The sequence below is a fragment of the Molossus molossus genome, unplaced genomic scaffold, assembly GCF_014108415.1.
Source record: "Molossus molossus isolate mMolMol1 unplaced genomic scaffold, mMolMol1.p scaffold_m16_p_4, whole genome shotgun sequence".
Lineage (NCBI taxonomy): Eukaryota > Metazoa > Chordata > Mammalia > Chiroptera > Molossidae > Molossus > Molossus molossus.
Window position 1 is genome coordinate 30,654,994 of NW_023425377.1, and position 25,386 is coordinate 30,680,379.

Consider the following 25,386-nt stretch of genomic DNA (forward strand, 5'->3'; position numbering starts at 1 on the left):
GTAGGGGTGTGTACAGAAGGCAACTGATTGAGGTTTCTCTCCTACATCAATGTTTCCCTCTCCCTCTTTCTCTCTCTCTAAAATCAATAAAAAACAAACAAAAAATACCCTCAGGTGAGGATTTAAAATTCTATTTTTTTAAAAATAAAAGATAACATATTAATGAATTTTCTTCTTTTCAATTATGGTCTTGGAATAAATTTTTCCAGCAATGAGATTATCAAACAAAATGCTATTTAAAAAAAAAAAGTAAGGCTTTTAATTGCCACATGGCTTTCCTAAAGACGTTTAACAAGTAAATGTGCCTATAATCAACACTTATTTATCCACCCTAATGGAAAGAAGCAGAATTGAGGATAACCTGTTACTTCTGTTTGCCATTGGGAGGCCAAATATTTACACATACTTTTACAGAGTGTTTATCTTCTTAATTACACTTCACATGTCAACAAAAAGCATGTAGAGAAAATGAAATCAGGTATGTGAAAGTACTCTGAAATATTAGAAGACTGATCCAAATTTGAACCTGCTGGGGAGCAGGGGGACGGTACTCCTGGAATTCCAAGTAGGCCAAGAGGCCTCCACCCACAGGGAGGCTGAGCTGCCTGTGTAGGTATGCACATGCCCTCACCTGCAGTATGCTGTAAATGCAATGGAACAGTTTTCCTATTTGTGAGTCCATTCCGTCCGGAGTCCTCAAAGAGGGAAAGGGAAATGTGTCAGTATTCGACTCTCTCCTGTACTTTTTTCCTACCATCACAGCTATACAGAATTGCCATTCTGCACCCTGCAAAGCAAATCACCAAAACCAGAAACCAGACTGTCAAGAGGAAAAGGTCTGGGAGGGAGAAAAGAAAAGTATTACATTGTAACTGTCTCCTAGAGATTAAACTACACTACAAACTTTTATGAGCCCTTTAAATCACTGTGTTCCTACTATTTAGCTTGCCTCTACTCCCAGCACACATAAGACCAACAAAATTTAGCAGCATCCTGCAGGGCCTGCCTTTCCGGAAATGTGGGACTTACGTTACCTGATTTTGATTGGTTCAGGGACTCATTCTTGAAAAACACTTTGTCACAACTTCAGATATTCCCTTCCCAGCCTCTTTTAAGTTTTGTGATAGCATCTAAAAGAAGTTTCTACCTGATATCATCATGGCTTCAACATTTAACATTTGCTAACATCCTTTTATTTCTTTTTAATGGAGAGAAAAGCTGGGCACAAGCTCAGAGGTTTTAGCAAGCAAAAGTATTTAGCTAGAACTTACCAATATAGTTTTATTTCTATTTTATTTATTTGTAGGGTTCCCTTATCTAGTAAATAATGCCAGTTTATATAGTCAGAAATACATTTATTTTTTTAAAGGAATTTTTGTAAATAAAGTGAAATGAATCAAAGACAGGTTTTAAGTAAAGAGAACAACTGTTACAGGAATATGACCAAAATCAAAAAAGTTGTAAGGAAAAAACTGAAACTTGGGCAACTGTATGAAGCCTATTTAACACTTCATACTTGTCATCTTTTGTATACCTTCATCTCCATTTCCTCAACAAAACTGCTATATTCGTGACCCTCTCAACATAACCTATATCCTTAAGAATAAAGAGCTATATTTTAATATCATATCTCTTATTTCAATTTCCAGATCTTTTATGCAGAAGCAGATAGGCCATCACTTCTGATTTCTCAGTTAAAACAAAAGAAATGAAAACTACACAGAGTAAGTCCATCAAAAATATTATAATTTCAAGGCCCAGCCGGTGTGGCTCAGTGGGTGAGCGTCGACCCATGCACCAAGAAGTCGCTGGTTTAATTCCCGGTCAGGGCACATGCCCAGGTTGTGAGCCCATTCCCCAGTGGGGGACACGCAGGAGGTGGCCAATCGATGTTCTCTCTCATTACTGTTTCCATCTCTCTCTCCCTCTCCCATCCTCTCTTTCTAAAAGAAATCAATAAAGAAAAAAAAAGTTCTTTCTAAATATTATAATTTGAGGTTTGCTTTCTCTTGAGTTCTCACTGATTCTTATGTCCATTTAAAAAATCATTATAATTAACTTTGCTTTATCTTGACTTCTGATTGCTTTTTTTTTTTGCTTTTTTTTTTTTTTGTACAGATAGAGTGGGAGGGAGAGAGAGGAAGGGAGAGAGAGAGAGAAACATCGACATGAAGGGACACATCGAGTGGCTGCCACCCGCACGACCAACCAGGGCCGGGGACAAACTGCAACCAAAGTACATGCCCTTAGCGGGAACTGAACCCGGGTCTCTCCGGACCGCAGGCCGACGCTCTAACCGCTGAGCCAAACCGGCCAGGGCTGATTGCTTTTTAATCATTAACGATTTGGAACATTTCACACCTTTCAGTTTTCCCCTCTGTTAATTATTTGATGATCTGTAAAGAATATTGTAGATATTCTAATGAAACAGGCAAGGTGGCCTCTTTCTCATGCATGAATATGTGGAATCCTTTTGACATTTAAGTTATTTTGCCCCCTAATTTATCAGTTTATAAGTCAGATATTCAGGTATTAAAGGTACGCATTCTCTGTAGTTATGTCAAAAGTTGAGCCCACACTGTCCTACTTGCAGTTCATCTGGCTTTGTGGGGTTTGTGTTGCTTCTCTTACCACTCAAGTAGAAGCAATGCTTTGCAGACAAATAGATTTATCAACTGGAGATTTAAAAAAAGAAAAACTATCACCATTCAGTCATTTTAGTCAAACAAGGAAAACCCTTGCAGATCTTCTGGCTGGCAGCCCGTAAACTGGAAAAAGATTAAGACTATAAAGATACCCAATGTAAGTCATCATATACTGCCCAACAATACAAGTTATCTAGAAACTTGGCATAAAGGCCTCAGCTTTTACTATTTCCCCCCCCTATTCTTTTATATAGTTAAGAGCCGAAAGCAACCCCACCCATACAATACATTGTGAATCCCCATTTATTCAAGAAGACTCCAGAAGAGAGAGCTGAGTGGGGGGCTAAATGATGCAAAAAGGCAAAACAAACAAAAACCTAAAAGCACAGTTTCACATTTGTCAGGGTAAAATTCACATGGGGTTGCCTAAATGAAAGAAGACCTCAGTTAAATTTTAGTAGAGAATGAATCATCTGGCATAATATGTAGAAGATAAACACAGAGACAGTTTAATTTGGAAATAATTTCCAAATACTTTTCTGCCATTTGCATTTCTCCTGCTTTACTTGAACCTTTAAAGTTTCTCACTAATTCGGTCTTGATATCAACAACACAAGTATCTCAAAGGGTAAATGAAATTTTTAACAAAGCCAATAGTGCTGAGAACTAGAAACAATGGCTAGAGTTCAAAAGATGTGTAATTTCTGAGGCAGGATAGTAAGAAGCTAGGAAAATTCCTTGGCAAGTGGAATGGGGAAACTGAGACAGATAGTTAAATGGTCAAGCAATCTATAACCAAATAATGAATCACAAGGTCTTAGCTTCCCTAACCAAGGACACTTAGGAACAAATGGTTTACACATTCCAGACCATGCTGGGAAGACCCACCTCAGTCCTGGTCCCTCTTTAGTAACTGACCAGAGAATGACTCTGACCCTCTATACACTCATTTTGATGCATCAGCATATTAAAGGACACACTTGGAAAGCTGATGAATATTCTGTTGAGACCCTCCCCTAAAATCACCACCTTTAGAAAAAAGATAAAAACCCTTAAGACAAAGAACCCAGTGCAAGCTCTCTCTCTTAAGAAGGCCTATGCCTTCTTTCTCCCACCCCCTCTTCCTCAAAAATATATCTTTGCTTTCTTTCTCATAAACTCTAAAGAGTTCCCACAAGATTTGAAACCTGGGCTAACCCCCTGAACCTGTCTTCAAAGGCCCTCCTTTTTCCTCTGTAACTTGTTTCCTGGGTCCACACAGCCCAGCTGGCTCACTTCTTCTGCCTCTGTGACTTTCTTTCTAAAGGACCAAGGCAGCCCTGGCCGGTTTGGCTCAGCAGTTAGAGTGTCAGCCTGTGGACAAGACAGTCCCAGGTTCAGTTCCCACTACGGGCATGTACCTTGGTTGCAGTTTGTCCCCAACCCCGTTGGGGTCATGTGGGTAGCAACCAGTTGATGTGTCTCTCTCACATCAATGTTTCTCTCTCACATCAATGTTTCTCTCTCTCTCCTCCCCCTCCCCCCGCCCCGTATCTGAAGATAAATGCAAAAATGTTTTCAGGTGAGGATAAAAAATATATATATATAGTCTCACCTAGGCTCACTCCTGTTGCTATGATCTTGCCTCTTCTATCTTAAGCCCATTCTTTATTCCACTATCCCCAGCTTTAATTTTTTGTTGTTGTTATTATTCCTCACCTGAGGATATTTTTCCATTGCTTTTTAGAGAGAGTAGGAGGGAGGGAGGAAGAGAGAGAGAAAAACATCGATATGAGAGAGACACAACAATTGGTTGCCACCCACATGACCCCAACTGGGGCTAGGGATCAAACCTGCAACCCAGGTACATGCCCTTGACCAGGAATCTAACCCAAGACCCTTCAGTTTGCAGGCTGATGCTAACCACTAAGCCAAACCAGCCAGGGCTGTTGCCAGCTTTAATAAACATATTCTTGTGGGCTAGTCTTGTGAAATATTTCCTGCAAAAAGTCAAGAATCCACACATTCCAGACTGTGTAGGGGCAAACCTGCCTCGGTTCCGGTCCCTTTCCAATGACAATTTCCACTGGGAGAGGAATCTGTCATCATTTTTGTGGAACAAACATTGAAATTAAAAAAAAATAAATTTTGAAGAGAATTAACTTACAAACAGAAAAAATACAAGAGTAAAAAGAGTGAACTAAAACATTTCAAACTGGACATTAGAAGACTATTATTTACTTAATTTTGTTTATGAAAGGCAGAACTCTAAAAATTGAATATCTTCAACATAGAGCAGTTCCTTATGATACTTGATAACAGAAACTATCAAGTGTTAGGGAAGTGAACCTTAGCCCTTAGTATGATTAACTATGGGACCTAAGGCTAGTCATTAAGCCATTCTATTGCAACTACCAAATTGGTAATCAGGAATACCAATAGATCAAATGACAGGCTGCAAGTCCCTGAAACTAAGAGTGCTATTCCCTGTTATGCCATGATTTCCCTTTGTGACAATGGAACATGTAACCTCTCTGGAACTCTTTAACATCTGACAAATAGTAACTGAGTGTCTATTAGATGGTGGGCCCTGATCTAGACACGGGGGAGACAAAGGTGAGTTAGACAAGGTCGAATTCAAAGACTGCCACTCTAAAGGTAAGAGACAAATCATAAACAAATAAACAGAGTAGGCTGTACAGAGGACACACAGGATGATATGCTAGAAGGTACCAGAGGTTAGTAAGAGGCAAGATAGTAATGCTATAAATAGGGCAATTATGAAACTGAGAATGTGCAATTTAGGCTGAGATCTGACGAAGAAAGAGTGAGCTATGTAAAAAGGTATGTGAAAAATTGAAAGAACAATGCAAATAGGCAGAATACACGTACAAAGGTCCTGAGGTGGGAAAGAGCTTGGTGTGCTGGGGAAGAGAAAGATAGCCAGTGAGGCAGACCTTTCTGGCCACACCAGAGGTTTGGGTTTTATTTTAAGTGAATGGGAAGCCACTGGGGTATCACTAAAGAAACTACTTTTCTTAAGTTAAGCTTAGCTGTTTTAGGTGCTGAAATATTAAACTATTTTTTGATAGGAATTTCTTTCACATTATATCATAGATTTATGAGCATATGGAACTTAACTTTTTCTTCTTCACTAGAGTTCAGTATTACTATTTGGTGCTGTCATCCATGATGAGGGCAAAGGTGTCTGAACTAAGATCATTGTGTTTTTATAATCTAATTTGTTTCTTATTCCTCTACAAAAATTACTCTTGCTTCATCAGATTGTCCCAGCTGCCTTATTCAGAAACAACTTCAGTTATGGCAATGAGGCCATGCATGACTCTGCCCTTTCAAGTGCATGGATTTTGTAAAGTTATTGCTATGTAGAGGCCATTTCCACCACTAAGCCTTTGGAATACATAAATAGATCAAACCCATATATAGTTGCCTTTATCTCAAGGTTCACAAAAATGTCAAAGTTGGAAGGGTATGTCCAAAATTTGGCCACCAGATAAGTTAGATGTGGTAGGCAGAACTCTAAAACTCTAAAGATAGCTTCCCCCAAGATTTTTGTCCAGTGATTATTCACAAACACTAATCTAGGTACTACTATGAAGGGATTTTGCAGATGTAATTCAAGGCCCAAGTCAGGTGACCTCAAGATTCAGAGGTTACCTGGATGAACCTAATCTAATCACAAGAGTCCTTTAAAAGCCGAGTTTTCTCAGGCTGGTAGCAAAAGAAAAAGTCAAAGAGATTTGAACTATAAGAAGGTTTTTACATTCTGATGATGGCTTAAAAATGGAGGAGGTCATGTAGTGAGGGGTGTGGCAGCTGTCTCTATGTGCTAGAGCAGGCCCCCACTAATGGCAAGCAAGGGACTGTGGACTCAAGTCCCACAAACACAAGAAACTGAATTCTGCCCATCACCAGAATGAGTTTGGAAAAGAACAACGAATCCCGATGAGAATACCACCAGCCCATACTTTTAATATCAGCCTGAGCAGAGAACCCAAACACACCACGTTGAATTTCCGAGCTTCCGAACTAGAGCTAATAAATGGGGATTGTTTTAAGCCACTCAGTGTGTGGTGATTTGTTACAAAGCAACAGAAAATTAATATATTTGGTGAAGTGGGTGTCCAGTTTGCCAAATTAATGACAAAATGGATGAATAGATAAGCTATTACTATACTATCCTTACAAATGTTCATGTAATAGGATGGCATAATGAAGAGAGCAAAAAAACTAGGAGTCAGCAGCCACGGGTCCTAGTCTTGACTCTGCAAGTAAGTATTTATGGGATTCCACAGGGAATTCATTTTCCTTCTCTGGGCCTTTCTTCTTCTATAAATGAGGAAAGTGTTCAAGATGATTGTTAAGGTCTCTTCCAGCTCTGACAGTCTGAGATTAATCATTCCTTATTATATTAGAAAGTAAACTAAAAATAAGTGCACATTTTCCTCTATATATTTCATTTTCACATGATATTCATCTTTGCCTGCATATTAGCACACCTGCAGCTCAAGGTCACAACATTTAAGGAAGCTTGCAGAACAACAATCTGCAAAAACTGCTTATTTTAAATATATTCAATATGTGATTGCTGCATTTATTTATACCCTGGTTATAACCTCAGAGGCTTTTCAATCTTCAGTTAACTAAATACTGAGGCATTTTACAGAGCTCATCTTTGCACAAAAGCTGAGTCAACATAATCCTAAAACTTACTTAAAATACAATCCGGGTACCATATCATATCAGGGGTGGGGGGAGATGGGAAGGAATCTATGCCCAAACACGTGACTTAAAGCCTTAAAAAAATGTTCCTTGAATAAAAGATGACCATATATGCTTGGGGGCCTGAGTCCAAACTTTAATATCTAGAGTTTAAATTTTTCACTATTGATTTTTATTTTCAAACAGAGAGAAGGGCCATCACATACATTCTTCTCTGTTATTTCAAATGTGCTCATGTTATGGTAAAGTTGCAAGTCTTTTTTATCTGAAATATTATGAAATAAAATCTCTTTAAGAAATCTCTGTGGAGCTTATGGTGCAGTTTAAGTACCTTTCCAGATTGAAAATCTGAGCATATGCAAAAGATAATGTGTAAAACTGGAGGAATTGGGGGTAGAGGGGCTGGGAAGAAGTAGACGGAAAGAGAGGGTGGGAGAGGGAGAGAGAGGTTTGCAGTATTTTGATAGGCACAACTTTCCTTAGTTCAGTTGCTAAATTCTCTGTACTTAAAGCTGAACTCTTGAGTTGTCACATAAAAGTGCTAGAGCCCTTTCTATAAAAAGCAGGGCACACTGCAATAAAAGAAGATAATTCCTAATTCAGGGCAACAGGGAGTAAGAACAGTGAGGAATAAAAATTTACATCAAACCAGAAAAGATTCTTCTTAGTGAGGAGGATCTAGAAATCCATACCAAAACTCAGTGCCTAACATACATCATTGTATGTGTGTAGCATGTATGGAGAGCATCCTGCTACCACAGGATAACTGGTACAAAGACAAAGCCACAAAGTCAATATCCATAACAGGAGAACCAATCAGGACTTTATCTAGAAAAATGAAATAACAGATAATCAAAATAAAGTTCCTTTAAATAAGATTTAAGTTCTTATTTCATCTGTGTCCAAAATCTTGACACAATGTATAAGTATTAATGGAAAATAAATGAATTTCCTACAAGATTTAATGATAATGTTGTAAGATAGCCTTTAAGTTCAACTTGAATAGCACAATAAAAAAGATAGTCATTTTTGCATTTGAGGGCCTTACCCATTTTCCAAAGGTCCATTTTTTTTTCTTTATTGATTTTAGAGAGAGAAGAAGGGAGAAGGAGAGAGATAGGAACACTGATGAGAGAGAACATCAACTGGCTTCCTCCTGCATGCCCCCGACTGGGGATTTGGCCCATAACCTGGGCATGTGCCCTGACCAGGAATTGAACTGGCGACCTCTTGGTGCATGGGTTGACGCTCAACCACTGGGCCACACAGGCCAGGCCAAAGGTCCATTCTTAATCCTTTGATTCAAATCATTCTCCTGTCAAGTGTCTATCAGGGTATCACCCTCACATGTTTTCTCTCCATCAATTGCTAACTGGTCTGATACCCCCTGGTCCTTCTTTGCCCATGACCAACCAAAACCATTTCCATGGACTTCATAAAATCCCTAAGCTTATTTTATTTTATTTTTTACAATTTTTCTTTGCTCTGCTTTTGAACGTTTACTGGTTATTCAGAGAAAGACCAGGACACAGACAAAATGTCCTAAAATAAGTGAAAATACTGAACAAAGAGGAGAACAGGTTAAGCTGTGACTCATTTTTATTAGTGGTCTGTCATCAGTTAATGTTTTCAATGAAGCATAACTTCTGCTTCCATAGGTAAGTATATAACTTCGGGGACTTAGATAATGAAAACAAAGATAAACGTGGACCCCCGCCCCCATAATTAAGCTTAAAACTATGTATGCCTTCATTATGTAGTGTGGGATTAAGCATTCTCAGTGAATCCTCTGTTGCTTTCAAAAATCCTAAGAGAAGCCTTCCAGAGATGGTTCTAACTGGACCCCACTCACCACCGCAGCCAGGATTCTGGCATTCCGGGCCAGCAAGGCCGAGTCAGCAGCAAGTTTTACACGATTCACTCCGTGTTACGTGTTGCATAGGGACAGCACGAGGTATGTGCTGGCCAAAGAGACAGGCTACAGGGAGACAAACATCTGAAACTAGTCAATGTCTACTTCCATTTTCCCTATTGGAGACCTAGAGAGTCTTTTAGTGTTAATAACCCAAACAAGGTTCCTGATATAAAACACTGTAAGATGTCTTCTTCAGTCATTCCCTGGAGAGCTTTCCTAACAGTGTCAAAGAGAACACACTACACTACAATGCTTAATGCCAGAGATTTGTAACCTGGTGTATTCAAAGGACCCCAAACCCCCATAAGTATGCCAAAATTTCTTTTCCAGGTACATCCTTTTTTTTTTTTTTTTTGGTAGTCTATAGCAGTCATTGAATAAAAGAGTCTCTAATCTCCCTTCCCCCAAAAAGCCTCTTGTCTACATAATTTTCCACCAGGCCAATCATAATATATCACTAGGCATTTATACATACCATATCTCCTTGATTCTAAAATACCTTTTTCCTGGAACTGAAATGCATCACATAATCCTTGTTTATATTTAATAAAATATCTCCTTGCTCCCAATAGTTATTATTAAATTGATAGTGTGCCTTTGAAATTATGACACTTAAGCAATTCAGGAATTAGCCCTATGTCAACTATATCAGTAAATAAATAGGTAAACTTCATGTTCCTAAACAAACAAAAAACCTAAGACAGACACTTCAGTGTCTCCATGAGGACACAGAGTGGGTATATCAAAACACCTGAAACATATCTGAGTTCATGTTCTATCACCACTGGCCACTGGTCAAGTTTCACCCACTTCCTCAATGTGTCCTGAGTGAACTATGTGCCATATACTCTACTACTGAAAAAAGTTACTGATCGAGGCAGGAGGACCTGGCAAGTTCCCAAGAGGGAGGGTATAGAGACCCTGATGGAAAACAGGTAGTCTGGACTAACAGGAAGCTGAGTGTTTTAGGACAGAAAGAAAAGAGAGCTGGACAGAAAAAAAGGACCAACTGAATAACTCCAGAGGGTTGGGTTGAGGCTCTGACGCTATGGATCACCATGTATGTATATATTTGGTACAGAAAGACTTTATTGCCTGGCGGTTTTAAAACTAAACGAAGTTGCTCAATTTAAAATAACTACTGCAGTGCACAAGATTGTAAAAAGGTGCAAGAGAAAGAAAATGAAAACTATTTATGGCACAAGGGCACATACCTAATCTGTTTGCTCGTTAACTCTCTCAACACCCATATAGTAGCTGGTACATAACTGGTACTCAATAAATATTCACTGAATTGAATTCCAGAGGCCCCAAAATTTGAAGAGTAGCTTACATTCTATCATGTGTCAATAAAGGAGACTGGCAGTGGAACTCCAGTGAGGGAAATCTGGGACAGTGTGAGATGCTCAATTTGCCAAGCTGGACCAAGCACAACTTAAATGCACTGGTTGAGGAGAGGTGTTAAAAGCTGTATCTTCTTCATACTACTATGGCTGCTACCATCTTAATAAAAACAAACAAGCAAGTACAGTAATAACCAATTGCCAGTGGAAATGGGAGTCTAGCAATGACTGAGCTCCCCTGAAACAAACAGTTGTTCCTGTCTTTGAATAACAGAAGAATGATCCATGAGTTGGGATCCATTTTATTTATGTATATAATTTTTTTTTTTTCCCCCTACGCTTACTCCCCACTTCCACTAAGAAACCACACCTGTCCCTTGCCTACAGCAATTCTAAAATGTCTACAGGGAATACTGGAAGAAAATGAGAAGGCCACCTCCAGGCAAACACTAAAACCGATGTGAGTACATCTGAGTCAGACATCAGAAAAATACACAATACAGAAACACACCCAGAAGAGAAAGCTCCCTCATTGCAGGACTGTCTCACTGCCAGAGGTTGGCAACAAAGATGGTGTATTCTACTTCTAAAACACAGAGACCAAGAAAAGAAATCAATCTGCTCTGGTGAGTTAAATAGTGGCCCATGAAAAAATACAGTAGTAAGTCCTCACTTAACATCAACAATAGGTTCTGCAACTTTAAGTAAAACAGTATGTAATAAAAGCAATTTTATCATAGGCTAATTGATATAAACAAGTTAAGCTCCTACAGCATCTCATTGTATAACAAAACGATGTTGAACATAACAAAATTATTTGAGAAACTGCTGTATGTTTATGCCCTCAGAATCTGTGAATGTGAAAAGGGGTCTTTGCATATGTAAGTAAGAAAAGATCATCCAATGACAAGTGTCCTTATGAGAGACAGAAAAGGAGAAGACATGGAGAAGAAGAAAAGGCCATGTGAAGACTGAGGCAGAAACTGGAATGATGCAGCCACAAGCCAAGGAATGCCTGGAGTCACCAGAAGCTGCAAGATGGAAAAAAGGGTTCTCTCTGGGACATCTGGAGGAAGCACGCCCCTGCTGACACTTTGATACAGGACTTCTGGCTCCAGAACTGTAACAGAACAAATTTCTATTATTGTAAGCCACCTAGTTGGTGGTAATTTCTTTCAGCAGCCCTAAAAATCAGACACCCACCATACCTCCAACTCATATATTCCTCTCATGGTATGTCCATCTCCAATTCAGCAGATGTAGAAAAACTTTCTAAATGAGCAGCCAGAGCAGCATAGGGACTGCCTGGAGCAGGACCCTCAGCTATTCCAAGTGGTCAGATCTTGACTAGGTGTTTAGTCAGAAAATCTGGATTCACATCTCAGAGCTGGAAGGACCCCATTAAGACTAATAAAATTCTAAAGGTTGACACACCTACCACCACCCTGACAAAACTCTCTGTCTGTCTAGCTGACTGTCTGTCTGTCTCTCTCCAAAGTTTGGCCTCTGTATAACTCATCTGTGAAAGAAGTTAGATTGTATTGATCTCTGGGCAAGCTCAAAATGCAGGCAGATAGTAGACAAATGCACTTAGCAGTGAGGCCTTCCACAGACAGCCCTCTTCAACTCACAAGTGGCCCAGAAGAAACAAATGTCATGACTTTATTGAGTATTAAGAACAGAGAGCCTTCTCCCAAATATTTATTCTCATGAAACAACCAGGTCCACATAAAACACCAGGTGGCAGTGGGCCACAGAGCCTTTGGACAAACTAATAAATGCTGTAGGCTCTTCTCCTTGACACAACCATATACAAACAACTTGCAGAGGGTTCACAGACAGTAACATTATGCCCCTCCCCAAAACTATCCTTGGATTGCTGAGTAAGAAGCCCCTTTTCATCAATTCAGTGGAACTTATTCACGTTTCAGCTACATTTCAGCTACCTCCCTTCCCTCCTCACACCTCAAACATGACATTTGTGTCTAATTCCTCTGCTAATATCATCCTCCTTTGATAGTGCTGAGTACACAGACCAAGTCAACTACATGGTAGCTGCAGTTTAGAACAAGCTACTGAACAGTCTTGAAGCCAGGAAGAATACTAACTGATATGCCAACCTACTCATAGAAATAGCCCACATTCCAGGTAAGGTTGATCTTAACCTCCAAAAACTGACTCTAATGAGATAGTATTGGCCCCAACCACAAGAACAGCAGAAACACACTACTCATTATGATTAGATCTAAGAGCTAAAGAAATGATAGTGGCAAAAATTAAAGCTTGCTGGAACTGGTGAGAGTGATCCAACTCTAGTCCTAAGACTATTCATAGAAAGGAGCATATTAATCACTTGGCCTCTGAACCCTTTGCAATAAAGATTGGACAGTAGTACACCCTAAATGGCCCCATGACCCCATCTGCCAAAATACCTCAACTCTCTCTGGAAATTAAAATCTCAGTAGGACATTTCTATGCCTACTTAATATATGCTTGCTTGATGTAACCATACTGACAGAAAGTTAACAGAACTGGCCTAACAATTTCAGAATCACATCTCCCTCCAATTTTCAGTCCTAAGTTGTTTTTGTGTTGGTTTGTTTCTGTTTTTCTAGTATTACTATTTTTACTTTGTTGCTTTATATCCTCTTCCAAGCTACGCCACCAAAAAAATAATAAAGATAGATCATAATTGAGTTTTTCTCAATCATTATAGTTCACTGACCATAATCAGCTCAAAAGGCAATCAGAATAGACTTAAAACAGATCTTGCAAAACTCCAGGCAACACGCAGGCATATATAAAATCTAAAAGTCTCTACAATTCACTGTCAATTAGGTAGGCAATCTTTGTAAAACTAATATGAAACAATGTAGTACCTCCTCGAGTCTCTTTAAGTACTATTACTATCCCCATTTTGCAGCTGGGTAAACTAAGGCTCAGAGAAGACAGGTAAACTGCTCAAGGCTTCACAACAGAAGCAGAATTCAAACTCAGGATGGCTGACTCCAAAGCCCAGGCATCTAACCCTTTTACTACTACCAACAGAGTGACTAAGACAACAGAAATCCACATACATACACAGTGAAACCGATCTGTGAAATTACAACAAATTATTACTGCCATCTTCTCTGCTGTGCCTCAGGGGTGCGGGTTGGGGATGTGCTTATATGTGTATAGAACAAGCTAAAGTAAAAGGATCATCTCAGAACACAGAAGGCTAAGATAAGCCCTTACTATCAACTCTAAGCTTCTCCAGCATGGCCACAAGGACACTGGTGGTTACAGTTCCTTCTACAATATGGCAACCTGCATACCAGGAACCATAAGTCTGGGCATAATTATGTATTTTCATAAATTCAAGGAAATCCAGCAGATGGCAAGAAACTAAAAAAATATATATACATACACAAGTACATGTATATAGTATTATATATATGCATGCGAGCACGTATCCTAACTTCATTTTTAATGCTACAGAGAGTATGCAATAATTCAAAGATTACAAACTTCTCAACCAATTCTATACCCTTAGTCTCTAATAAGCCTTCTAACCTGAGACTTTCTCTGGTGCAGCACAATAGTTTCTGCCATATACAAACAATCACTAAGAAATGAAGAAGGAGCCCTGGCCGGTTTGGCTCAGCAGTTAGATCGTTGGCCTGCAAACCAGAGAGTCCCAGGTTCGGTTCCTGCTAAGGGTACATACCTTGGTTGCAGTTTGTCTCTGGTTGCAGTTTGTCCCTGGCCCCCGTTGGGGTCGTGTGGGTGGCAGCCAGTTTGATGTGTCTGTCTGTCTCTCTCTCTCTCCTTCCCCCTCTCTCCCTCCCACTCTGTCTGAAGAGAAATACAAAAATGTCTTTGGGTAAGGATAAAAATAAAAAGAAATGAAGAAGGAGTCTTGAGCCAAGTGAAACTAGTAAATTCAAAGCCTGTGGCTAAAATGGGAAACACATCCCTGGGTATTCTTATTTTTTTCATTCATTCATTCAAACAATATTTACTGAATATGAATTCTCAATCACTATGCTCAGTATTCTTCGCCTGGGGCTGCTCTAGGTGTTGGAGCTGTGGTGAAAAACACAAAGTCAAGATCCTTGCCTTCATGGATTTCTGTTTAGAGTGCCCCAATAATTACCACAACCCAAGACAGTCAACAAATGAATTCAACTATAGAACCCAACTTAAGTCATTGCCTCGAAGTTAATTCAATGAGTAATAAGTGCTTGTTATGCCTCACAGAACTCAACTAAGCACCTTAGGTAGATAATATTAAGGGCAAAAAGGATATGATTAATCCTTGTCCACAGTAACTCATCTTCCTGAGATGACAACACACAGAGGTATAAATTAGGTGGACAAATTGCCGAAGCAAAGTATCATTATCCATTCAGATGTCTGGCACAGCCAAAAACTACTAGAAGAAACGTGGCATTCATTTCTGCAAAGTAGTTCCAAGAGAGAAAATTAAAAAGTATTCTAATATATTTCAACACTAGGCATCCCCTCCCTCTGCCAAATAAAAATATCCATGTCAATTTACCCAAGCAGGCTGATGACTTCCTTAGTCTGACTGAAGTAAAGTTCTTTTTAAATTTATGGGGTAAACATAACTAATTAGTAATGATTAATTATAAGAAGGCATATTTCTAACCTACCAAAGGAAACTTAGCTCAGTTTCTGGTTCCCTTCACTCCCTTCTCTTTTTTGTTTTTAAAAATAAAGAGGCAAAGGTGGGGGGAATCTCACTCTTCTGGGCATTGGGTCAAGACCACACAGCACACAGGAGTAATGGCAGCTGGCTGGGGGCAGGCCAGGGCCCAGCTCCTTCTGCTTGGCCTTTGGCTGTAACCATTAGAACGCGAGTCTGCACTATTTTCTGGATGACCAAAAAGGAAGACTTTTTAAAAACTATACTGAAAATGGTTTTCCTTTTAGGAAGTGTTTACTTGTTCTGGTGTTTTTTTTGCCAGGATCATGGGCAAGGTTTTTGGGAATACATCTAAAAAGAATGAAGTCACACTGGCATCATGAACCACACTTGAGCCTGATTTAAAAAACCCAAGGATAATTTTTCAAAAATGCTTATCTTGTTCCACACCTCAGCACAAAAAAAAACACAACCTAAACTCATAGACTTCCTAATATTCAAAATGCCTCCTGCTCCTTCTGTCAATATATATATATATACATTTTTTTTTTTTTTATCCACACCCGAGGACATTTTTCCATTTTTTGTTCAGGTAGAGTGGGAGGGAGAGAGAGGAACAGAGAGAGAGAGAGAAACATCGACGTGAAAGGGACACATCGAGTGGCTGCCACCCGCACAACCGACCAGGGCCGGGGACAAACTGCAACCGAGGTACATGCCCTTAGCGGGAACCGAACCCGGGTCTCTCAGGACCGCAGGCCGACGCTCTAACCGCTGAGCCAAACCGGCCAGGGCTATATATACATTTTTAAATGCTGTCCTTGATTTGACCACTAACAAATATGGCTGTTTTCTGGCTTTTAGAGTAGAAGAAAAAGCTGCAGCAATGGATGTAAGAGCCAGTTCAATCATTCAATCAAATGGACAAAGTCATTCCAAAAAAGGCCTTTCTTTATCAACTGCTTTTCCCACAGAAGAAAAAAAAAAACCCTGAAGTTAATCCAACCATAACCTCCACTCCCATGAATCACTGCCATAATATGAGAGCAGGCCAACAGTAATCGGTGCTGTTTCCAGAGGTGGGAGGTCACACTATGGAATGTCTATTAAGATCATATTAGCCCTCAAATGTCTTTAAACCAACAACTATAATATAGATAATAAACACAGTAAATTGTGCAAGGAAGAATATATGATATTGAGTAGATAGAAGGGTAGAAGACAAAATGTACAAAAGAAATAGATGAATTATAAGAAAATCTACAGCCCTGGCCAGGTGCCTCAGTTGGTCGGAGCATCATCCCGTACACCAAAAGTTGTGGGTTCGATTCCCAGTCAGGGCACATACCTAGATTTCGGGTTCAATCCAGCTGGGATGCATACAGGAGGCAACCAATCCATGTTTCTCTCTCACATGATCTCTCTCTCTCTCTCTCTCTCTCTCTCTCTCTCTCTCTCTCTCTCTCTCTCTCTCCAATCAACAAAAACATTCCCAGGTAAAAATCTATAAACATGAGATTAAATATATATATCAGAGAGCCCTTGGTAGAATACAGAGAGAAACATAAGTGATTTGATTGCGGAAAGGTATAAATTATTACCTAGGTGGAGGGAGGATACTGATAACAGTCCCCAAATACACCCAAACATGGGAACAGAGATAGGATGCTGTCCTGATGGGGGATTTGAATTATCTGGACACCTGCTGATGGTAATGTTCCTTTAATAAGCCAAACCTCTAAACTGTCCCAGTTTAACTGAACCTAAGGAGAAAGGACACTGAAATGCAATGTGTGATCCTGAATAAGATTCTGCAACAGAAAAAAATATATTGGTGGGACAATATGCAAAATTTGAGATCTGTAAAATAGATAATAATATTGTATCAATGTTAATTTCCTGGTTTGATAATTACACCAGAAATTTATGTAAGATAGTGACATTTCGGGTTTCTGGATGAAGGGTATTCTGGAATTCTTATATTTTTGCAACATTTTTATAAGTCTAAAATGATTTCAAAATGGATAGTTACACACACATACACACACACACACACACACACACACACACACAATAGAGCCTCTAATAAATTCTTGACTTACAAAAATGTCATCTTCCAGATGGAGGAAACAAAATAGGGAACTCTTAATTTGGCCTTAATTCTGACTCAAATGAACAACTAACTGGCAAGAGTAACCTTCAAAGTTACAGCCTAGCTCATGCCAACTTCTTCAGAAGTTCGGCATTAGTTAAGCTAGGCCACCGAAACAGAAGAAGAAACTCCAGAAAATCTGAAATTGTGTGTCGATTTAACAATATAGGGAGGGAGCAGAACAATGTCTGCCCTCTGGGACAAGTAGAGAGAGTGACAGGTATCTTCTCTCTCTGCTCTGAGATGGAACTGTGGGTAGAAGGGCTGAAATTATCACATACGTCAGCCTGGTGGAGGGTTATACCTGTCTCACCATCCTTGGGCTTGAAGCCCTTGCAGCTGTCAGAAACTACAGCTCCTGTGGCTGAGAAATGAAAGGGTATTTTTACTTGGGAGTTAGAGGACCTTGGTAGCACCTGGGGAAGTCCAACAGGTTGCAGACTATTGTGAGAGCAGAGAGGTACAGGGGATCCTTGAGTTCCCATTCAGACCATGAAGCCCAGTGAACCAGGAGAGCAGCAGCTCGGCTGGGATGGAGGGAGTGCCCTTGGTTAGTCACCACTCCACATCTGAGAGCAGGGATGGTGGCTAGAAAATAAGATGCCAACAGGATGAAGTGAAAGAGTCATATCAGCCAAGTAAAGAACACTAGAAAAAATTAGGTTTCTACCATGGGCATCAGAAAGCAGAACTGAGAAAAAATGATGGGTGTAATCCCAAGGCCAGAAATTCAAAAAGGGAACAATCATGAATCATGTATCAGACACCGTTCTAAGTACTTCACCTATATTACTGTATTTTTAAAAAAAAGAAAGACAAGAAAAGATTTTCAATCTAATTAATAATCTGGCAAAAGTAAATGAAAACAAAATAGTTTTTCACCATCAGATTCACACACGCACACACACTGACTCATAATATGGATTATTGGCAAAGGTGTGGAAAAAATGGGCATCTTCATATGTGATTGGAGGGAGTGTAACTTGGCACATTTTTGTGGAGAGAGTAATTTGTCAATATCTATTAAAATAGTAAATGTGCCTACCATTCAACATGCAATTCTACTTGGCATGTATCCTAGAAATATGCTCAAATGAACAGACAATAAAGTACACACAAGGACTTTTGTTAGATCATTTTTGGTAATCGTGTAATGAAAAGCGGAGAACAACCTAAATGGCAAACAAAGACGAAAGGTTTAATAACATATAGTAAAACTATACTATGTTAAAAGTTCTACAAAACAGCATTTATTTCTAGATGTACATGTATAGAAATAAATACACAGAGAAACACAAACAAAGTAATTCGGAGGTATAATCCAATTTCCCAGCAGCTTGGGGCCCAGGGGTGGGAGGTGGGGAAATGAAAAGCAAATTAGGGACCTTACTTTCAGATTCATCCTCAGTTCACACTATGTGATATTACAAAAAAAATCTTTCACAGAATGGGAAGAACTATTCTTCTAAACCATCGTTCCACTCATCAAGGAGCAAGGCCTATATCACCAAACCAGAGTTTAGCAATTTCACCCCATACTTTCTTAACCAAACACACTCGTTCAATCGCTTATTTTACCAAGAAAGGAAAATGCAAGCACAAGAGGTAGAGTGCTGAGCTCAGTTTAGCATATAGCTGGGATTATGAATTCCCAGGCTGGGCTGTCATAGTAAAGGAGGCTAAAGATTTTTTCCTGCTCCTTCACTCATTGCCTGAAAGTTCAGACTGACGGCCAAATGAAATCACATCTCCCATACTAGTGAATGCAGTCCCTGCTCTGCACTCTGGTGAGTTTGGGCCAGGTAACTTTAAGTAAATTCTGTGCTCAAATGAGCCGAGTTATTCAGAAAAAATCCAGGTATGCCCCTCCTCTCCGAAACGACAATAGTAAGAACTAACTTTTAATGAGTACTTCACTACAAATATTGTGCTAAACGTGATATGTTATATGCTGATCCTTATATAACAATCTTATAGGAAGGTATTATTATTATTATCCCCATTTTGCAGGCAAAGAAACAAGCTCAGAGAGACTAGTCATTTTTCAGGGCTAGAGAGTCATTAGAGGTAAGCAGGGATTTAAACTCAGGCTGCCTGAGCCCACATTCTTTTTTTTTTTTTTTTTTTTTTAATCCTCACCTGAGGATATTTTTTCCATTTTTTGTACAGATAGAGCGGGAGGGAGAGAGAGGAAGGGAGAGAGAGAGAGAAACATCGACGTGAAGGGACACATCGAGTGGCTGCCACCCGCACGACCAACCAGGGCCGGGGACAAACTGCAACCGAGGTACGTGCCCTTAGCGGGAACCGAACCCGGGTCTCTCCGGACCGCAGGCCGACGCTCTAACCGCTGAGCCAAACTGGCCAGGGCTGAGCCCACATTCTTAACCACCATGATGTTCTGCCTCTGATCCAAGGGACACCTCTTAACAGTAATGAATCTTACTTTATCCTTCACATACTCTAATAGCTCATACTTTCACACATCAGGTGCAGGGCTTAAGATGCAATGCCTCTGCCCATGTATTCTCTGAGTTCTTGAAGAGGTTGGGCCTAGAGCTTGGGCGTAGTAGAGTAAGGTGAGGGAAGGTATACTTTTTTCAGTCTCAAAGTCCACAAAGACTAAAATAGAAGATTTCTTACAATGGAGGTGAGAAGAAGGAAGCTACACTAGAGGGGGTTTTTCCTTAGTTTCCCCTCCTTTTTCCTTCTTCCACTGCAGTAGCTACAACAGCATAGTTCCATTAAAAAGTGAGGGTATGTACCATTCAACTATGGCTTCTTAATAATTCAACAGTGTGTGGGTTGTAGTAAAACAGCACAGAGTTTGAAGCTAGGAGACCTGGATTATCTACCCAAGATCAACAACTGACTGGATATAATACTGGCCTAGGTGTGCGCTTCTTTCTGCTCCACAGCCGGGAGGTTGAGCCATATTAAATCACCAGTATCTGCCATTTTTGACCTACAACAGTGGCAATTTCATAGTTTCAAACTAATACATGGATTTACATACAATCTTCGATGTTATACCACCTGTTTCTTATCTTCCTAATTTAAATCCACATAATTCTGGCATCTGTCAACCTTCTAACCTTCTGGCTGTCAGAAGAGATTCAAGTACTAGCTCAAAGTGAAGAAATGCTTAATTTTACTAAAGAATCCTTAGGATGTGTAGGACGACTAAAACCTCTAAAATAATGAAGTAATAGAAGCACTTCCAGACAGACACCACTAAACACAGCTAAAGGACTATCTGGGAACATAGTTCAAAGAGGCTGATCCTAGCTCTGAGGCTCTAGGTCACCCTATTGGTCCCACTGACTTGCTGAGCTTTCCTTAGTGGAGAGAGACTACTTCAGGTTGGATGTGTATGTATATAAGTTGGCAATGGGAGGCTGGGAAGTGAGGCCTGGTAGTGATTCTAATTCACTTGCTTTTAGCAAATATGCTTACTAGCAATATGCAATGAGAAAAAGAAAGATAAATTTAGTTATAAGGAACTGACGAGAAAATCTGCTATCTCTAAAATTTCTCTCAACTATATTGTTTATGCACCTTGAACGAAGGTTTCCATGTCTGATTTAATATGGAAAGTCGTCTATTACCAAGCCTTAGACAGTGGCCACAGAAGATGAAAACAAAAGCTATGTGGCTGCAATGGTGATCCCATGGTCTGTCAACCAAGACTGAATAGAAAGTGAAGAAAATCCAGTAGGATCACTTCAAAAATTTATCTGACAAGATAGCTTGGTAGCTTGTTGAGCTTTTTTATGGTTATAGACTCACATCTGTATACATTTTATTTTATTTCTGTTGCACCGGCTAGGACTTCCAGGACTATGATGCATAAGAGTTGTAAAAACAGCCTTGCTGTGTTCCTATTCTTAGGGGGAAAGCATTCAGTTTTTCACCATTAGGTCTGATGTTCATAAACCTGCATAGTTTTCACTCTTGGCCAAGCATTAGAGAGCAAGCTCTTTGAATGTGTAATGTACTAAAATGTAGATATCAGAGTAGGGAGAAACTGTGTCATTTTGGCCCTTTGTCTTCATAGAGCAATGCTTCAGTTTCCCCGCAGGAGAAGTCAACCTTTCCTCACCATTTATGCAGTTCTAGTGCAGTGAGCAAGTGAATCAGGTATGGTTAATCCATCTATCCCATCCTCTAATCCAAGTATTTAGTTCAATAAAATTAAAATATGAGACTTCTTTGGAATTACATAGCTATTTTTCCACTAGACTTCTAGATCAGAGATCAACAAACAATGGCCCATGACTGAAATCTGGCTTTCTACCTGTTTTGGTAAATAAAGTTTTATTAAAACATAGCTACATTCATTCATTTACATATTATCCACAGCTGCTTTTGCACAACAACAACAAAGTTGAGTAACTGCAAAATCTAAAATATTTACTATCTGGCCCCTTACAGAAAGAGTTTCCTGACCTCTGTTCTTGATAATAAGATGTAAGCCTGGAACAGTTAGGAAGCATATCACTATCACATGGAAAGAACCTGCTGGAAATGAAGTCAACACAAAAGAAGCAGCTAACTCCAAGTATTACAGAAGTTCTCAAATTCAGAGGAGGCACAACTATTAGGTTACAGTATTTTCCAGTTATGTAAACCAATCAATCCAGCTTTTTCCCAGGCAAGTTTGAATTGGGTTTCCATTTTCTGAACTCAAATTCATGTCACAGATAAAATCCATAATGCTCACTGTAGGAACACAACCCTAATTTCTTCTTCCATTATCTATTCCATCAATACTAGAAAGACATTCGACATTTCTTCAGACTAGAATGTCACTGAGTGCTAAAAACTATACTTTATGTAAAGAGTAGCTAAAACATTGTTAAATCAACTGATTTGGGGTTCATTGAGGTGTTCTTCAATAATAAAAGAACAAAAAGGATAGAAATCAAAATTACCCCCTCCCTCAAACCCAACACTAAATAATCAACCACAAATAAATTAGGGTATAAGTATAAAAATGAAAGATAGGTGCCACCATTAACATATCCCTGAATTAAGGGGAATGCTCTGAAACCAGCTAGAAAAAAAAAAAGGTGTCTGGTTCCCTTAGAAAAGCCAAAATTCCCAAGAGAACAGATTTAACTAATTAGGGAAATGGTGATTAAAACTAGAGCTTCTAATTGTCTATTGAGTGTATATCACCAGTAATGTTCCCTACAGGCTCTCAGCAATGAGACAGAATTAAGCCTAATATTCCCACCAATTATACAATCATCATTTGTCTGCATTTATCTCTCTCTTTAGGGAACTGGAAAGTACACAGAGGTATGGTTTTAAATGCAAGCTATAGGCCCCTGTGAGAAAATTATTTTATATTATGTTTAGAAACAGAATTATTTTGTGTTTAAACTTGTTTTAATGTGTACATTCTGAAGCCAGGAGATGGTCCTTTCAATAGCATAGCTTTCCATCTGCAGAGGCCAGATGTTAATCTACGAGAAAGCCTAAGTGATTAAGAAGATCAATTATACAGACAGAAAACAAATATCAAGTAGTAGGAAGAGGGAGGAGACGGAGGCTTAAAATGGAGTTGGTAAGGCAGTTTTAACACTTCAGTTTATTGGAGAAAAAAACAAACACAAATAGCAGTGGGCTTTTTATCCATACTAAGAATAGTATGCTCTGACAGGATTTTTCTTCCTGGGTATTTCCTCCCCTACAAGTTGAAAAATGATTCAAGAGAGTCAGAAAAGTATTATAAAAAATGAACTGAAGATTCTTAGAAGGAAATTTAACATTTTATCTCTATTAAAGATAAAAACCAAATGTCTAGGTCTAGATATACATTCAAATTCTTGCTTTGCTACTGTGGTAGAGACGTTTGTTGTTGTTGTTGTTGTTGTTGTTTTTAAATATTTTTTTCTTTATTGATTTTTAGAGAGAAAGAAAGGAAGAGGAAGAGATAAAAACATCGATGAGCGAGAACATCAACTGACCGCCTCCTGCATACCCCACCCCGCCCCACTGGGGACCTGGCCCACAACCTAGGTATATGCCCTGACCAGAAATCGAACCGGCGACCTCTTGGTTCATGGGTGGATGCTTAACCAGGGAGCCACACCAGCCAGGTTGGTAGAGATTTTTAACCACCCCACCATATTCTTGCTCTTCTTCTTCTTCCTTGAAGTGATGAGATGCCCTGGAAACTGGCTTGGCTCTTGGCTGCTTATGTGCAACCTAGATTTTCCATTCTCCTTTGCAGATAGATGTGGCCATATAGTTATGTGTAGGCCAGTGGAAGTGATGCATGCACTTTCTGGGTACTGGATGTTTTTATCTCCATTATCTGGCCAGAAAATGGCAATGCATGGAACAACCTGGGAAGCCATGATTCAGGATGGCAAAATGACCCGGCCAAGCACAGACTACTCACTTCTGGGCACTGAGGATAAAATAAACTTCTTTCTTATTTAAGCCACTGTACTTCAAAATCTCTTTGTGATAGCAACCTAGACTATATCCTACTGATATAGCTACTTATATCTGAATAACTCGGGGCAAGTGATTTAATCTCAGTTTTCTCATCTGTGAAATGGAATCATAATATATATTTTGTAAGGTTCCAAGAGAAATAAATGGATTAAGATATGTGCCAGATCTATGCCTTCCACACAAAAAAAGTGTTCATCTAATGGTAGATAATAATAGCAAAGATGAAGGACTAGTTATGAAACTGTTTTCAAAGGCTTCTGATATCAAGCAGCTATTGTGCCCATGAAGCCCTAAAAGTAGAAGTGTGTATCTGCTTTTGAGAGAGTATCAGTAACAAGATATTGAGGGGAAAATCAGGAATATCTTATATTCTAGTCCAGGAGAAGAATTCAGATTCAATAATGTTTAATTAGAGTTTAGCAAACTGTGTTAAAATCTTTAAACAATTTTTTAAATCATGCTCTCTATTATTGGATGTTATGCAAATAACTAGTTATTTGTTTATGCTTAATTTACTGAGCTGAATTCTATATTTGTATTAAAAAATAGCTGAATAGAAAGGTACATTAATCAAAACATATCACCTAACCAGTGTAGGCTGAGAAAGAGACACACAAATGAACTGGAATTACCTATAGTGGACACACAGCTTGACATAGAGAGCTCTAGAGTCAATGAAGGTCATGGCCTGATGTCCCTTGCACACATTTCCCCTTCTGGATAGTGCTTTTGCAAGTAATAATAATTACTGACCCTTTGACAGTGTGGATTCTTTTTATCTTTTACTGGTAGGACCTTGCCATTTGCTGAATGCTGAGGTTGATATCCTTAACATCAAGATAAGAGGACTACTCTGACTCTTGGGACTTCCCCAGGGCTCTTACGTGTGTTTTGCATATATCACAAGATGCAGGAAAACCACATGATTACATCACCCAGCAGAGGCCAGCATCTCTGAAATGGGAGCATGGATCACATTAGCAGACTTAACCCCTTCAAAAACCCTAATAATGCCAATGTGTATAATGGGATGGTGGCTACTATGTCAAAGGGAGGCTGAACCAAAAGTGGTTGAGAAAAGATACTGCATAATCTGTATACACTTTTATGATCATGTATCCCATTAAAATGGGATTGAAATAATGCTTTGCATCCTACTTCATGGAAGTATCAACAAATATTCAATAAGCCAAACTGGACTCTGCCTCCAGGAGACTTAGGGGGTGCTACAACTGCCTTGACGAAGGAGGAGTTCTGGTCTAGTGTCATGCAAAACCCACAGCTCAGACAGAAAAGCTGAAGCTCAGAGGCGGCAACCACACAAAAGCAAGATCAACACTGACAAACACCAGCCCAGAAATAAAAAACCCTCTGGTTCATTGGTCTCGAGACCAAGGCTGTGGAGCATCAGCAACAATCATCACACTAGGGAAGCAACAAACAATTCAGGACCTTTATTCCTGCTCTACTTCCCTGAATTGTACTTA

The 25,386-nt window shown here is 39.4% G+C and overlaps 1 protein-coding gene across 5 annotated transcripts in view; it reads right to left on the reverse strand.

Annotated features, from left to right (window-relative positions):
- The window catches only part of ARHGAP26 (Rho GTPase activating protein 26), a 443,756-nt gene that overhangs the window by 252,945 nt on the left and 165,425 nt on the right, over positions 1-25,386 (reverse strand). The window lies entirely within an intron of this gene.